The sequence below is a fragment of the Corapipo altera genome, unplaced genomic scaffold (genome assembly GCF_003945725.1).
Source record: "Corapipo altera isolate COAL_440 unplaced genomic scaffold, ASM394572v1 61286, whole genome shotgun sequence".
NCBI classification, from domain to species: Eukaryota; Metazoa; Chordata; class Aves; order Passeriformes; family Pipridae; genus Corapipo; species Corapipo altera.
In genome coordinates, this window is record NW_020884907.1 from 7117739 (window position 1) to 7131979 (window position 14241).

The 14241-nt window shown below is 39.3% G+C and overlaps 1 long non-coding RNA gene across 2 annotated transcripts; it reads right to left on the reverse strand.

The window, feature by feature from the left end:
• Nucleotides 1-7034: 7034 nt before the first annotated feature.
• Nucleotides 7035-9282, reverse strand: LOC113951567. 2 transcript variants are annotated; one of them, XR_003529200.1, is made up of 3 exons: nt 9198-9282; nt 8978-9085; nt 7035-7107 (listed from the first exon to the last, which is right to left on the reverse strand). It is a non-coding gene; the product is annotated as an uncharacterized LOC113951567 (long non-coding RNA). The 2 variants fall into 2 exon arrangements; XR_003529199.1 differs by lacking the exon at nt 7035-7107 and adding an exon at nt 8285-8375.
• Between the last annotated feature and the right edge of the window lie 4959 nt (nt 9283-14241).

Here is a 14241-nt window from a genome sequence, read left to right on the forward strand (position 1 = left end):
ACATCCTTTGTAGCATGGAGATCAGCCTGCACTTTGTCTGAGTTGGAGCACTGTGGGCACTGTGGGCTGTGCTCTGCACATGTGCTCAGTACCAACCACAGCTGCTGCCAAGGGCTCGGTACCCACCGGTCCATCTCACTGGGGCAGCTCTACCATTTGCTGTCAGCTCCTCCAAGGCTGCATGCCCCTCCATCCTCTCCCAAGGTTGGCTGAAATCAGTCTCCAAGCTGAAGTAATAATTTTCTGCCTTTCCCCTTTCATCTTCTTTCAAAATAGACAGACAATGCAACTGCAAAAGTCTTATTTCCTTTGGAACCAAAACTATAAAAGAAGCTCTGTGCAAAGTGGCTTGTAGATACACAATCAAACTGCGAAATAACCAAGTCAGCATTTGGGACAACCTTATTAGCATTTGAGAGGGATGAAACTAGTGGAATTCTACAGATATTAGCCATTTTCAAATCTTTTCAGGTCATATTATTACATGGTGTAAATCCATATCTCTCTGTCAATTTTGATGTAGTTGTGCTATTTACAATAATAGCCGGTCCAAATACTAGAGTTTAGGAACAACCTTTTCACTTACTTTTAAAATTTTCTGTGTAAAAATATTAACAATAGCAAGTTTTCTGCTAAATTTTTAAAGGTCTTAAAAAAGGGTTAAATTTTCCAGACGAATTCTAAAGCTTTTCCATATGGAGGGGTAGCTGTTAAAGATCAAATCATAAAACAGTGTCAACTTAGTTTTCAGAAATTTTTCCTCTCTAAGCAAAAGTACGAACCCAAGTCAATAGATTTTAGTTTGTTTAGATTGTATTTTTCTTCTATACCATACAAACTAATGAGTAAAATATGTCTTAGGAAATGTTTTGTACTCAATTTATTTACCCGCACTTTGCAGCAGAACTCCATCAGGTGATGTTAATAGAAATTTTGAAGAAAACAATCATTTCGTATAATGGGTCTTACCTAAGGCAAAAAAGGAAGGTGTATGCCCAGTGGAAGCAAGATCTAGTGACATGGGAGGAATACAGAGATACTGCTTGCTGCTGTTGGGAGAAAATTCGTGTGGCCAAAGCTAAGCTGGAGTTGAAGCTGCCAGAAATGTGGAGGACAATACAAAGAGTTTTCTCAAATATATTAATGGCAGTAGGCAGTGTAAAAATAACATCAGCCCATTCCAGGATGAGGATGGTCCCCACACAGAGACAGAGACAAGGCAGAGGTGCTTAATGCTTTCTTTGCCTCTGTCTTCAACACAGGTGATGGACCAAGGAGGTCTCAGTGCCCTGAGCTGGAGGACCATTACTGTGAGAATAACTCCCAGAAATTGTGTAGGATCTGCTGCTCCAGCTGGATCCCTACAAATCTGATGGGATTCATACCAGAATCCTCTGAGTTGGCTGATGTCATCACAAAACCTTTCTCAATGATTTTTGAGTGGTCTTGGGAATCTGGAGAGGTCCCATCTGACTGGAACCTGATAAACGTTGTCCTGATTTTCAAGAAGGACAAGAAGGAGGACCCCAGAAACTCAAGGCCTGTCATTCTCACTTCAGTGCCTGGCAAAGTGATGGAGAAGATTATTCTGGAATGTATTGGAAAATTCCTTAAAGACAACACAGTTGTTAATCAGAGCCAGCATGACTTCATGAGAGGAAAGTCCTGCTTATCAAACCTGATTTCTTTTTATGACAAGGAAACCCACCCAGTTGATCAAGGGAAGTAAACCGATGTAATCTTTTTGGATTTCAGTAAAGTTTTCAGTACTGTCTCTCACAGGATACTTCTGGACAAAATGTCCAGTCCCCAGCTGGATAAACACATCATGGATCGGGTGAGCAATTGGCTCATGGGTCAAGCACAGAGGATGATAGTGAGTGGGGTGACATCAGACTGGTGACCTCTCACTGATGGGGTTCCACAGGGCTCAATCTGGGGCCCTGGGCTCCTCAACATCTTCATAGATGACTTGGACACAGGACTGGAAGGGATACTAAGCAAGTTTGCAGATGACACAAAGCTGAGAGGAGCTGTTGATGCCCTTAAAGGCAGGGAGATACTACAGAGAGACCTGGACAAATTAGAGGACTGGGCAATCACCAATCATATGAAGTTCAACAACCGGAAATGCCAGATTCTGCACCTGAGATGGGGCAACCCTGGATGTTTGTACAGACTGGGCAATGAGATGCTGGAAAGCAGTGCCATGGAAAGCGTCCTGGGGATCCTGGCTGATGGCAAGTTGAATCTGAGTTAGCAGTGCCCTGGCAGCCAGGAGGGCCAACCCTGTCCTGGAGGGTAGGCATCAGGCAAAGCATCACCAGGCAGTCAAGGAGGGGATTGTCTGGCTCTGCTCTGCACTGGGGCGGCCTCACCTTGAATATTGTGTGTAGTTTTGGGCATCACAAAATAAGAAAGACATTTAGCTATTGGAGAGAATCCAAAGGAGGGCAATGGAGATGATGAAGGGCCTTGAGGGGAAACTGTTTGAGGAGTGGCTGAGAGCACTTGGTGTATTCAGCCTGGAGAAGAGGAGGCTGAGGGGAAACCGCATTGCAGTTACAATTTCCTTGTGAGAGAAGGAAGAGGGGCAGGCACTGATCTCTTCTCTGTGGTGACCAGTGACAGGACCTGAGGGAGTGGTCTGAAGCTGTGGGGAGGTTTAGGTTGCATATTAGAAAGAGGTTCTTCACCCAGAGCATGGTTGGGCACTGGAACAGGCTCCGTGGGGAAGCAGGCACAGCACCAAGCCTGACAGAGTTCAAGAATTGTTTGAATGATACTCTTGGGCACCTGTTGTGACTCTTGGGGATGATCCTACACAGGATTTAAGAGCTGGACTCAATGATCCCTTCTAGCTCAGCATATTCTGTGATTCTGTGATTAACTCAGTGTGGTAGGAGCAGCCAGTGGTGAAATCAGCTAAGTCCTCCACAATACCTACTAATAAAACAGGAATTGGACAACACTGTTCTTTTTAACTTGACCTGGCTTCTCCAGTTCTTTGAAACACTTTCCAGTGCACAGAGATAAGCATGAAGGTTTTACCATGTGTTTAGGTTGACCAAACTGGAAATGGGATCTATATAGTGGAGTCATTGCCTTTTTCTATCAGCCAATGGATGGGTGACATGGTCCACTGAAAGGCTGACAGCATGAGCCTCTTTATCTGACATGTTTGGATGTGAAGCAGTGATCTGTATTATCATTCTCAAAACCTGCATGTAGAGGTTCCACAGCATTGCTTGAACTTACATATGCAAGACCTTTTACAGAACTAGGGTTACTACATGGCCACTGAAACAAACAAAAGAGCCCTCTCTTTGAGAAAGCATTCAAACTACTTCTGATACCAATATTAAAAACTTACTCTTTCTCAATTTTCCTATTTGTTATTCTTTATTCCTTAAACTTTACCATGTGTCTTTTATATACACATTATTTCATTGAACAGGATTTAGTTAAGGATCACTATAATTTTTTCCTGGAAACTGGAAGATTTTAGTTAGTATTTAAAAAATAGTTAGGTACATTTTATAAAAGAGTTGTCAAAAACAGGTGTCTCAAACTTTTTCTTTTAAAAAACACTATTTCTGAAGCCTCATAAAACTTTTTAGACCTCTCCTATAAAAAAAAAAGTAAAGAAAAATATGCCTCTCAAAAGCTGACTAGATGGGCTTGTTTGACATTAATTGGAATGAATAGCTATTTGTCTGGCACATAGTTTTTTACTGTGTCCTTAGGACATCCAATATTTTAAGTTGATTTCACAGTTGAGGATTTAGGCGGAAAAAAAAAAGGTAAAACATTGGGAAACAAAAGGGGAAATATGTTTTTATGCTACTAATCTCTGCATCATTTTTTTTCCCCAGGAAGAAAGCAGTTGCAAATCTATGTTCTTACAAAAGTAAACTAATTGTTATACAAGTATAGAATACCAGACATAAACAAGGGCATCAGTGAAATATTACTCTAATGTCATTTATTGTCACAGAAAATCATGTGGGCATAAAACTCAGTCTTCAGTTGGCTTTATAATACAGGCTTAGTACACTTCCTCAAAAACTGAGGAAGTGGACAAAAGCAGTAACATGAAATCTTCAGTCTTTCCTTTTATGTATGAAAGCAATGCATGTATATAGGTCTTCTATTGCATAAGCTCACACTGAAAAACACAACCCACCTGCAGTTTGGTAGTTCTAACCAAAACCAAATAAACCCACACAGGACATACTATTAGTATTGTAAGCTTTGCGATTTCAAGTCACTTTTAGATCTGTGCAGGGCCTGAAACCTGCTGAGGCTGGCCAAACTACAATAAAGGTAGTAGTGAAACTGATGATAAATGAGGCAAATAAGGTTTACCAGCTCCTAATTTAAGAAAAAGAACTTTGTCTACTGCACCCCTCTTACTTGAAATGCCCATTAAATGAGTTTACCTTAATTTGCTAGATAAATATACCTAATATACCTTCCCACTTATTTTTTTCCAATTTATCACTATGTTGAGACATGGGTTATTAAATATCCAATACTTTTAAAATTTTCTCTCATCCTACCATGCACATGAATAGAGCTTTTCAGTAGGGTAAAATTCACACATTTCCCGTCTTGTCTGCACTTACCCTCTAACGAGAACAGGATCCACTATTCATTGTAAAAGCCACTGATCACAAAGCAAATCTTTCCCTTTACTAATTAGTTTGGGGTTTTTTTTTGCTAGCACCAGTTAGCCTAATTATACACTAATATCAATTCCCACCACAAAATCCCTTTCAGCTCATAGTCTGTGAAGTTCACCCCATTCAGAAACCCAGTAAAAGACTTAGGAATTGTTGAACTCTCAGAAGGATGAGTGAAGCTACACTTGGGTTGTATCTTGCTTAACCCCAGTGAATGGGCCTTGTTAGCCACTCTCTGTGTCCATTACACAGAGATATAAGTTGGACAGAGAGAAACTCAGATACAACTGTAAGTAGCTCATGTCTGTCTTTCCAAAGATCTTCAGTCCCCAAAAGTCCATCAGCACCATCAGACCCAAATCTGCTCTGGCAGTTCCACACAGAACTTTCTCTCTGAGTAGCTTGTGATGAGTAGGACATTTCTTTAGCTTTCTGTTTTCTCCTATGTTTACTGTGAAAAGAGAGAACTCCTTGTTCTCTTCATCAGCTTTCAAAGGTATCCACTAACTACTGAATGTCTCTTTATTTCTGCAGCCTTGAAGATATGTGTGATATATTGGTGGGATACACCTTCTGCCTACCTTCCTCTACAATAACCAGCTTTTTAAGTTTGATGTAGCTCTCCATTTCCCCCTAAGTACACCCAACATTTGAATAAAATGATTAAGGAAGTGGACATGCAGTTGTGCTTTTGGGGCATCTACAGGATTAACTGTTAAAACTGTGGTGCTGGTGCTACTGGGAGCACGGAAAGCAGAAAGAAATTTCCATCACATTTCATTTCAGTGATGAAACACATGACTAAGAGGATTCTTTAGAGTGACAGCACACAAACCAAATGAAAATGGTGCGTTTTACTGTAGACAGGCTACATTTCCTGTCACTGGCTGAAAGATGCCCAGAGCTGCCAACTTCTAAAAGAAATAAAAAAACCCTCCAACTCTGAAGCAAACAAAAATCCTCTAATAACCTACTATCTGTGGGTTCTCTTATGCTGACTTTTTAATGAGGAAGATTTGTCTGACTGTTACTTTCCCTTCCTGATTGCGGGACTTGAGCATGATTAGATATCATTTTCTAGGGCCTGCCAGTCTCCCCCATGCTCTGATATGAAACAAGCAATGCCCTTCTGCTTTACATCTGACCTTGACAAGGGTGTTTCTCATTTCCTCTCCACTTTTTCCTTCCTAATCCTTCCTGAAAACATGTGCCTGCTGAATAAATTGGATCCAGTGTTTTTAATTGGCATCTTCCTGGTGTTTTTGCCTGTGGTTGAATTTTACAAGTGTAAGGTCCTTTTAAAGGGATAGGGGAGATGATTTCCCCTTTGACAACATACCAGATGTGATCTTTACTGCTGTTACCATTCCCCACCTCTATGTATGTCTGGAGTGTAGCTGCTCTGCCTGCTAGGATGGTGTGGTTTGATGAATGCCATGCTTCAAAAACACAGCAGCAAATCAACATTTGTCAGTGAGGTGCTTAAAAACAGAGGCAAGAACATCAGCCTGCTTAAGCACAGATTTAAAAAAGCCTCTTTTTTCCCTCTCTTTATTAGGTCATCTTAGCCTGAAAGTGAGATATGAATGAACATTTATTAATAAATGTCTTCCAATTATACCTCAGAATAAGTAAATGACAAAAGAAAATGGGTACAGCTACATAGAGAATCCAGGTAATTTCAACAATCATATAAACCAGACTTGGGACTGAAGTAACGAATTTGCAGTCTCCAGCAGTGCTGTATTAGGTTTCAGCCTGAAAACATAAGTATCTTTCAAGACAGGTAGGCTACAGTTTAAAAGATAAGGTAACATCACTGCCCGACCACTTTCCCTCTTATTGATCAAACTAATTTTACACAGTGATTAAAAACAGAAGGTAAAATATTTGTCTTGCCAGATTAAACTAATTCTAAATTTTAGAATTACAGCACTCTTCAATAAAAGATGGAGCATTTTTTGTTTCCTTTTGCCTTTATGTACACCACTGCCACAAATAAACCAGTACTGAAGTCTGCAGAAATTACTTACTGAAAAAAACTATGACAAAAGGGAAGTGTACTAATTTTTTAAATTATAACTGTATGTTCACTTCCTAATTCTTGTTAAACTGCTCTCTTTATGAAATCTCCCCCAATAAAATGTCACTTGTCAGTAACATGCACTGTTAAATGTCACATTAGCATCCCTTGACCTTCTTGTATTTTCAGGATGTGACTGAGTGCCTGCTGTTACAGGCAGCCTGCAGTGGGACACACACAGGGCACAAGTAAAAGACCACTTTTGAAGACAATGAAGATATTAAATGGTTCACAGGAGTTCACTTATGGTTTGAGAAGAAAAGGGATCAGGATGATTGCAATCCAGATGCAATAGACAGCTCCTTTCCACAAAGGCACGCTGCAACACCAAGACCACAGCTGCCAACAAGGAAAGCCAAGTCTTGTAAGAGTAACAGAGGAATAAAACATCATTTTGTCAAAAGATCAAGGAGACATTTGAGTTATCACTCTCACTTAAAATATTTCCTTCAAAATGCTTTGATCAGACTTGTTTTCCTTTGTAATAGGTTTGTTCTAGAAAGTTTTCAACCATGGTGGGGGGGAGTGGGGCAGCAATAATCAGGTTCTTCTATCAACAGAGACATTTTTCTGAGAAAGGCTACAAGGAAAGCAAACATCACAATGCCTTGGATTTTATTTACTTGAGCTGTAAACACAATTGAGGGTGGAAAAAGGTAAAAACAGATCTATCCTTCTATCAGGAAATCCTATGACATTATGAAAGGATAAAAAACCCTGACAGAATTCAACAGGTTAATTTAATAAAAGGCTGTTGGAGGGAATTCTGTAGACTGGCTTAAGAGTTGGTTTCCTAAGACTGTTGAAATTCCATTCTGTACACAGAAGAATATTTCTGTGAACTCTTACCAATTTCACTGTTTTCCCATTCTTTATTAAAAGAACATTAAATGAAGAGAACACAGCAAAACTGCTCAAACAGCCATTTCATGCTCCTTGTACCTCACCATATCATATAGAACAGAAAGAAGCTTTCAGAAAAATACGTCACATTAAAGAGCCAGCAGGCAGTTTTAGGATACTCAGAGGCTAGGTTTTTAGAGATTTGGAGCTGCTGAGGTGTGAGCCATGGAGAGGAGAGAAGCACTGTCTTCCCTTAAATTTGGCATAATCACATAAAAAAGGTGGCTCTTGACCAAAAATTTCAGAGAATCTGAAAATTTCCTGCTGACTCCCCAGATCCTGATAATGCACTAAACTTCACATTGGTAGGGTCATCTAGACAAACAAAAGTTTGGGGATGCAATCTTTATACCTCAGTCCCTTAAATTTCAAATATTCTTTTTCATTATAGGCTGCTTAGGACAGGGACTGACTGCCACAGAGTTCCCACCTCAGGACCTCAGGAAAGTACTTCTATCTGCTGTCAGAAACCTGGCTTCCAGAAAAGGTGAACATCCTCCATATGTCCACTTCATCCACTTGATGAAATCAGGCCTGCATTTCAGCATGGCTCTCAGAGGGTCTACTTTCAGGACGATGTGAACCCTGAACACTGCCAGTTGGCTCTCCAATGCACCCATACAAAGACTCAGGGTTTTGCTCGGTGAACTGATAGAATCACCCCAAAGGCTGCATGTCCAGAAATGACCAGAGTCATCAACCAGCTAAAGAAAAAAAGTAAAATAAAAATTAGAACTTGAGTTAGATATTAGATGTATTTTCTGATACTGGATATCTAGAAAAAGTGACTCTGTGATCAGGTTCTCATCATGTTTATGCTTGCTTTTTGTTGCTACATAATTTTTATTCTACTGCCATCAGCCAACAACAAAAAAAGTCAAGACTGTCACAATCAGGTTTAGGTACCTCTCTGTCCATTGATAAGTTCATAGAGCAAAGCCAGAATGAAAGAGCTATAGCACTTCTCAGACCAGAAAGCTCTGATTCTAGGAATGTATTATCTTTTAGAAATACATTATCTCAAATGCATCTTAGAAACAAATATGTAGATTTAGTTCAGTAAAGAGCTGGTACTGAGTTTTTGTGTTCCAAAAGTGTGGGTCCAAAAGTAATCACCGTGCATGTTGTGAAAAACAGGCTACAGACTTAAACATAGAGAAGAATAGTCTTTAAAATGCAACATTTGAAAAGCAACAAGGAAGACTAAATAAAGATTCAATGAAATAAACGAACAGAATTCTACAGAATTCTATTGAGAAATAAAAGGAAAAATAATTTCAAAAAGGTAAGGTAAATACACACAAACCTTCTTCTCCCTGCACGATATCGTATGTACCTCAATAAAGCAAGAACTTGAGGGAGGAGACAGCTATTACCAGGCATGGGGTCACTTGTCCACCACAGAGCTGACTTTCTGCAGAGATATGGATAAATTATCAAATATCATATTGCATATAGTCAGGTTCTGTTTTACCTGCATACATTTATTCTTCATGATCAGAAGTACCTTTGTGACAGAAACTTACCTGACAGAGTAAGTCTTTAATAAGAAAAAAAGAAAAGAGCAGAAAATGAAGTTGGATTTTTAGGTCCTGCAGGTACACAAACTGTAGACAGTGAAGTCTTGTGAGCAGAGCCTGTGCAGCACACTAACTGGTGTGCTCCAAATGAGATCATCACTTCTCCTCCTGGAGAGGAGGCAAGCGGGTGAGGTGAGCCAGAGGGCGGACAGATGTGAGTCTGCAATGGGGAGGGAAAAGAGGAGGGAGAGATGGAGTAGGGAAACATGGAACACGCACAGAGGACTGAAGCACTGGAAATTATGCTCTTCAGCAGTTTTTCTTTCTCCCCTGACATCCCAGCACCTTCAGATTGGATGGGCCAGTCCTCAATGAAATGCTGGCAAAGGCACTTCTTTTAAAAGAAAAGCTGAGCAGCTGGAAGTCTTAAAACATCAAGGGAGGGAAGGGGGAAGGAAAAAAAAAAGAAAAAAGCAAATCTAGTCTCTGGATTTCAGCACAGGCTTGAATGTGATTTTCAGGAGGAATAAATGCCATGCTGTCACAAGCAGTGAGTCAAACCTGCCATGGCTGACTTAAGTGATGAACACAGTCTGAATCTAAAGCTTTAGGACAGAATAAAGGCCTGAATTTGAGTAAGACTCTGCTCTCTGAAGGGAGACATGGCTGCGGGAATTTGAGATCCTCATGGAGCTTAGAATGCATGGCTGACCACAGACGAAATCACTTCTCCAGCTCACACACACACAGGGACCTGTAAGATTGGGTGAGAATTAAAATCAGAACTTTTTAGGAATGAAAGAAATGGTCTTATCAACATAGGGCTACCAGTTTCCTTATCAGAACATATCCTTTTGGTCTGGGACCCTGCAGGGACTTTACGAGACATTGCCAAGGCACACACATAACTCTAGCAACACTTTGAGATACCTTGCTCACACTGGCAGTTTTCTTAACCTGAACCTTTCTTAATTTCTTAACCTAAGGAGTTTGCACTCTGAGATACAAAGAATGGAATTTATATTCCATTTTGCAATGATGATGGATGACTCTTCTCAAATCTGCAATGCTTGTTTACACAGTGAAGCTTGTAGTAGTAAGATTCAAAAGCAAACCCATGGAACCATTTTAAACTTTCAGTTAACGTAATTTTCAAACTTGTTCTACACTTCAGTCTAGCTGACCACAACATCATGAGATTATTTAAAAAGGACACCAGAATTTGCACTGTTCGTTTTTACTTCATCCTCTGTAACACTCTCTTTTCTGTCTCTCTGACCTAAGAAGTTAATTCTTTTTTATCTTTTTCATAAGGAACAGCTTGTTATCTTCAAAAATAAACCATTGACTGTCAATAGGAGAAGATGGAGGAACATGGTAAGAACATATTGCAAATTTGAATGATATAATTACAGTTACTTTCACTTTTATTTTCTACCCTATTCTTTTTGTTCTTATCCCTAATATTTTGATAAGATGCACTGAGCAGACCTTTTAATCCCAGTTCTGTCTTTCTTACAATGGGGAAATATGCTATGGTTTTGCTTGCTCAAATGCAGTATAAGTATTCCATGGTTTTTGACTATAAAAATCTTGTTTTGAAACACCAGGAGGTAGAAAAAGCCACCCTGTAGGACAGTACTTTTTTGCTGGCATGTTAGGATGACCACTTTGCAAATCCTCTATTTCATCCACACACCAAAGATGAAAGCAAAACAGTCACCATCTTCCGAGAAACTCCTGGAGAACTCTCCTCAGCAACATATTCAAACTCTGGCATAATATCATTTCAAGGCAATCAATTAGCTCACAAATCCAGAGGCTAGCAGATCTGGATGATCTCTTAGGCCATGTAAGTCGAAAGGAAAAGATTTTCTAGAGTAGACAGATGCCTAAATGCTGGTAAAGCCTTCAAACTGAAAGTCAGTGGCAACTTCAGACTTGACAAACCCTCTCCTACTGTCACCCAAAGCCTTTTCTCATTTTCCATATTTTCTCACTTAAAATGACCTCCGCATACCTGTGTTGCTCAGAGTCAGTAGTAAAGAACTCAGGGCTTAGAGAAGTGGTCCCTGAAGAGCAGCATCTGACATTTTGAAACCAAATGAACCATGCTGTACCTCAGTGTTCCTGGAGACAGCTGCCTCTTCCACAGCTGGTGGAGCACATCACAGCCTTATGAGGCACAGTTGTGACTGACTCACCAGTGGTCTGGCACTCAAACACTGACTGCCACTGCTCTGTATGACCCTAATGACTGATGACATGAGGGAATGAAAAAGTCCAACATCTTGGACACCACAAACAAAGATAGGCACAGACTTTGTCACAATCCACTTGTGATCCCAGTGGAACTGTGTGGGTTGTTTGAAATTTAAAGAGCCTACCAGCATGTCGGTCTCTACAATTCGTTTATTTTAATGTAAATGTCACAGCAGCTTCATTGACAATAAATGATGATTCTGAATTTGCACTAAGGAGACCAGGGATAGAATTTGGAATATTCTGGGTTTTAATTAAAACTCTGATTGCAGAGTAAATTTACAAAATATTCCTTGATAAGGTGTTAACTACCATAGCAAAAAGTTGTCTTTTTACTTTTTGCATTGTGCCAGCACTTGTGATTTTTATTTGTAGTTCTCTTTTTAAAAAAAAAAAAAGAAAAAGAGAAAGACTTTCTTTGCCCTGAAAACACCTGATGTAACACAGCCTGCAACACAAGGAATAAATATACCCATATTGCCATAGCATGTTAAACACTGCCTACTTGCTCTTGTGCTGTAAAGAAAATACAGTTGCATTTATTCACAGAGAATGACCACATTCATGGTACTTAGTATGTTACTACTTTTACTTCAACTCCATAGTTAGATTCTATATTTTATATTTTCAATAATAGAAAGGGGAGAAACTTTCTTAGTGGAATCTGTTTCCTAGTCTTTGAGACCATGTAAAATTAAGGACGCTGTCCAGCAATGATTTGAGAGTGATAGAAAATCACAGGATTAGAAATACAGCTTGGATTTTAGAGAAGGCTATTTGGTGCACTATCAGTGGACTATTTATACAATTAATTTATTTATATATATTTGTTGTTTTCCTGCAAAACGGACAACTCCATCTACTAGATTAACACATTCTCACATGTTAATAAATACTCACTGCATAAATGAGCTAGTAGTCTACCACACTGGGCTCCTTAACTTTTAAAATCAGACAAATCATGATGTACCAGGGCTGCCCTGACCTGGTTCACAGATTTCGTCTTCACAAAGATAGACCTGAATTGGAAGAGCAAGTCTCATAAAGTCAAAGGAAACGAACTACACAGTCCTGATTCAACATTTTGTTTCTATGGTGGCTCTGGAAGGAAATAGGTGCATAACCTCAGAGTTAGGCTCATAAAATCAGGGTTCTGGTGTGATTTCATTATATTTGCTAACTTACACCAAGCATTCCTGTGCAATGAATGAATGACAAAACATCAACAGCTCCAAAATCTCTCTCAAATCATACTGGTATAAATATCTTTGTACAGCATTTCTTCAGTCTCAAGAAAATGTTAGCAAAACCTTGATCTATTCTTTTCCAGGACAGCAAAATGCGGGGCCTTCATGTTTTGGATGGAAGCGCATGAAAGCTGTGGTTCATGGTGTTTTCAGTATGATAGCTAGAATAGGTAACTACTCCAGTGGCACAAGTGTTTGCATAGAAATACACAGGACTTTTAGAAATACCTATTTATATGGACATGAGGTGCAGAAGTCAAGGAATCCCAGATCTCTGTCATCAGATAATCTGTTATATCAGTTCTGAACAAAACAGAGTGACAAGTTCTTCTCTGATGAACTTGAAGCTGTTTTCATCCATTTGACAAGAACAAAACCAGATAAAAAAGAGAGCACCATTTTGATTTATATTACGCAAAGTAGCATACTTTAGTAATGTATTTTTTAAACACATCAACATTTTGGAGAAAGATAAACTGTAATTTATAAGAATAACTAAAGATGAAAAAAGTAAAATTGGAAAAATTGTGAAAAAATCTATTACTATTTTTTCAAATTAGTGTGTTTTCAAATCGTAAAACATATATTTTCTTTTTTTTTTTTTCCTAATGGTACTAGCTATTCTAAATATGCTGTATCTTTACATGTGTGGTGAAAAATCAGGTAGAATGTTTTTGCAATGGTGTTCCAAAAGGAATATTTACTGGACTTTATAAAGTACCTGGGGAAGTAGTAAGTGTGCAGTGTGGAAATTGAAATAAACCTTTAGAAAAGAAATGACAGTCCACTGGACATGAAAAATATTTCAGATGCATACTGTTTGTTAGCTTTGGGTTTAGATCACTGCAGACTGTTGCGAACTATCTGACCAGGGAGTAAAGGATATTGTTGTCGTACTCCTACAAATTTAGGAAGTATGGGAAATCAAGCAATGAATGCACTGTTAATAGTCACAAAACTAGAACTATTTCCTTGGTTTCATTCACCCCTAACAAATTAAAACTCTGATTTCATTGAAATTGTGGCCTTATAACTATATATATTATATATGATATATATGTAATATCATATATAAATTATAGATTTATAATTATAGACTTATAATATCTTATAGATTTCTTATAGACTTACAGATTGCATCCAGCATCCACACCAATCTGCAAGTTTAAATGACCAGGAAGTTTGAGATCCTCTGGGTTTTCAGTCTTTGAACACAGAAACATAAAAAAGTGAGCACCAGACTTGCTGCTTGCTTCCCAGACAGTCTGTGACCCCAGCAATTTTCTGGCAACCTCACCCAGTCACCCTGACCCCAGCTGCGCTCATGTCTGCCATACAGGGCAGAGCAGACACTTCTCCTATGTGGAAAAAGCTTGCACAGCAGTGCCGGCTTGTTCAGGTCTACCCAGCGAGAGAAGCTCCAAGGGACAAATCGACAGGCGAAAACCTGCTGGTTGTGGCCGCTCTGCAACTCCCTCCCTCCCCCTTCCTCTCCATGCAAGACATCCCAAAAGTTATGAAAATATTGAATCCCGGTGCTC